Raw genomic sequence first — 3727 nt, 5'->3', positions numbered from 1 at the left:
CTGCAGCTCCTCTCGGCTTTACGGAGCTTTATAGTGAGTTTCAGCTCATTGTTTATCTGTCCAGCTGCAACTTTACTGTTCTGGTTCACTCTCAGCGTCTCATAGCATCATTTTCAGAGAAAAAGCTGTAAAAAGCCGCTGTACACTACCTGCAGCTACAGAAGCAGATATTTCCCTCAGGAGTCGGTAGAGAGTTATTTATTTTAAAAAAAAGGCTCAGTTATTTCACAAACAAACAGGAGGAAATTTGTTGGGGACTATTTTCAGTGGTGGATGAATCCACATTTGGAACTCCAGAGAGTATTTGTGGCAGCAGGATGGTGTTGTGCTCAATGGAGCTTTGTAACACAGATGTTTACCTTTTACCAGAGTAAAAATCCTCAACATGTTGCCTTGTTGATCATCTCTCTGCTCCGACATTGATGCCGACTGTTGTACAGCCCTGTCTGTCTGTCTGTCTGTCTGTCTGTCTGTCTGTCTGTCTGTCTGTCGCAGCCTTCTTTTATAACCACGTTGGGAAAAAAGACAAAAACTAGTACAAAAAAAAAAAAGACAAAACATTTTAGGTATAAATAATAACAATAATGCTAATGCTAACAACAACAACAACAACCACAGTGCGGTTCTCAGTTCTGGTGACGCGGTCAGTGATGTCATCTGTAGCAACGATATGATCAATGAAGTGAATCAGTATCAGGATCTTGCAGGGACACACAGGTTTACACTGGAGATGTGTGTGTGTGTGGTGGGGGGGGGGATGGGGAATGAGGGGAGCTGTCCTGCAATATTGAGGTGTGCTGACATTGTACCTGCTTGTTGCATTGTGCTGTTCTGTATCTGACAAACTAACCCGACTAATAAATAAACATGGACTTATATCTGAACACAGCGAGCTGCTGCCTCATCTCTTCTTTGGATCAGTTTGTTTCAGAAGCTTTGAACTATCTGAGAATGAAAAAACTAAAATTTAAAAATTCAGCAGTGAAACTGAAACAGCCATTCTACTTTTGGAGACTGTAGGAACAACCAGTAAGCCTGCATACTGGGAGCGCAGTGTTCTAGTGGGATAATACGGTACTATGAGCTCTTCAAGATATGATGGTGCCTGACCATTAAGGGCTTTGTAAGTTAGGAGAAGGATTTTAAATTCTATTCTAGATTTTACAGGAAACCAATGCAGCGAAGCTAAAATGGGAGAAATGTGGTCTCTTTTTCTAGTTTTAGTCAGAACACGTGCAGCTGCATTCTGGACCAGCTGGAGAGTCTTTAGAGACTTGTTAGGGCAGCCTGATAATAAGGAACTGCAATAATCCAGCCTAGAAGTAACAAATGCGTGAACTAGTTTTTCTGCATCTTTTAGGGACAGGATGTGATTTTTGCGATATTACGTAAGTGAAAAAAGGCAGTCCTTGAGATTTGATTTATGTGGGAGTTAAAGGACATATCCTGATCAAAGATAACTCCCAGATTCCTTACGGTGGTGCTGGAGGCCAGGGTAATGCCATCCAGAGTAGCTATATCATTAGATAATGTGTTTCTAAGGTGTTTAGGGCCAAACACAATAACTTCAGTTTTATCTGAGTTTAGTAGCAGAAAATTGCAGGTCATCCAGGTCTTTATGTCGTTAAGGCATGACTGGAGTTTGTTTAACTGATTGGTTTCATCAGGCTTCACTGATAAATATAATTGGGTATCATCTGCATAACAATCAACATTTATGGAGTGTTTCCTAATAATATTACCTAAAGGAAACATATACAAGGTGAATAGAATTGGTCCAAGTACAGAACCTTGTGGAACTCCGTGTCTAACTTTTGCCTTCATGGAGGATTAATTGTTAACGTGTACAAACTTAAATCGATCTGATAAATAGGACTGAAACCACCAGATTGTGGTACATAGCCTGTTACTAAAGACAGATTGATCATATCTAGTAAAGAAGTGCTCACTAAGGGTAAGACTTCCTTAAGCAGCCTAGTTGGGATGGGATCTAAGAGACAGGTTGATGGTTTACATGAACAAATAGTTCAGGAAGGTCAACTGGAGAAAAACAGTCCAAATATATGTCAGGATTTACTGCTGTTACTAAGGTTCCTGTGTTTGGGGAGAGAACGGTGCCTGTTGAGGGCAGGAGGTGGTTAATTTTGTCTTTAATAGTTAGAATTTTATCATTAAAGAAGCTCATAAAGTCGTTACTACTGAGAGCTATAGGAATACATGGATCAGTAGAGTTATGACTCTTTGTCAGCCAAAGTGCTGAAAAGGAACCTAGGGCAGTTTTTATTCTCTTCTATTAATGCTGAGTAATAGGCGGCTCTGGCATTACAGAGGACCTTCCTATATGTTTTAACACTATCTTGCCAGACTAAGTGAGAATCTTCTACTTTGGTGGAACGCCAGATCCTTTCCAATTTTCATGATGTTTGCTTTAATTTGTGGGTTTGGGAGTTATACCATGGAGCTAACCTCTTATGTTTTATTATCTTCCTTTTTAAGGGGGCGATGGAGTCGAGTGTTATTCGTAATGAGCCTGCAGCTCTATCAATAAGATTATCAGTTTGGGAGGGACTAAAGTTAACATAAGAGTCCTCTGTAGTATTGAGACATGGCAGTGAATTCAGTACTGATGGAATTGCTTCCTTAGATTTATCTACAGCACTGACACATAGACATCTAGTGAAGACATTTTTGTCTAATGGTGTGTAATCCAGTAATAGGAATTCAAAAGTTATTTAAGAGGACCTATGATGATTTTCCTTATTTTCAGTCATATATCTAATGTCACAATGTCAGATGTTATCATATCAGATCATATTATATATATATATATATACATATATATATATATATATATATATATATATATATATATATCTGTGTCAGGTGTTGGGAAACCAGGACGTGATGAGAAATGGGCTACTGGAACAAGACATAGATGGAGCAGAGCAGAGAATAGGGATCTGTTGGAATGCTACTATACAAGTAACCCCAATGAAAGAGGCTACATGCAGAGGTTGTGGGATATATGGATGTTTTGAAACCCAACATCTAAGCTTACAAAGAAACAACTACTAGCTCAGTGTTCCAACATCCGCAAACGGCAACTGCTATCACAACTAGAGATTGATGAGGTACAACGAACATGCTATGGCAAGGGGGAGCCAGGACGACGGGTCAGAGGGGAGATATCATCATCCTCCCCACACTCCGAGATTGGGTACCAAGCCCCAACAAGCCCTTATGACCTTAACACAAGGGCAACTGACCTAAGAATGACTATCATAACTAAGCTGGACACCCAGCACCCCCGTAGCCGATTACCGAGGCTAAGTGACAAAGTACCCTCTGAAAGTCTGCTAGAGGATGTGAATGCAGCGCTACATACTATCCCTACTAGGACCATAACTGAGACCAATCAGCTGATATACACCACAGCAACAGTGATCCTAGAGATGCTTGGCTACAAGATGAACACCATGAGTCACAAAGAGCATTACCCTCCATGGAGAAGGAGGCTGGAGGCCAAGATCAAGGCAACACAGAGAGAAGTTAGTCGACTCTCAGAGCTACAGAAAGGTGTGGGAACGAAAGGGATACCCAGGAAGTACAACAAGCTGTCTATACCTGAGGCACTGGAGACTGCCAAGCAAAGGCTCACAGCTCTGGCTACCCACCTGAAGAGATACACAGGAGAAGCAGAAGCCAGGAGAATAAATAGGATGTTCTC

The sequence above is a fragment of the Thunnus maccoyii genome, chromosome 4 (genome assembly GCF_910596095.1).
Source record: "Thunnus maccoyii chromosome 4, fThuMac1.1, whole genome shotgun sequence".
Lineage (NCBI taxonomy): Eukaryota > Metazoa > Chordata > Actinopteri > Scombriformes > Scombridae > Thunnus > Thunnus maccoyii.
This window is presented reverse-complemented; position numbering follows the sequence as displayed.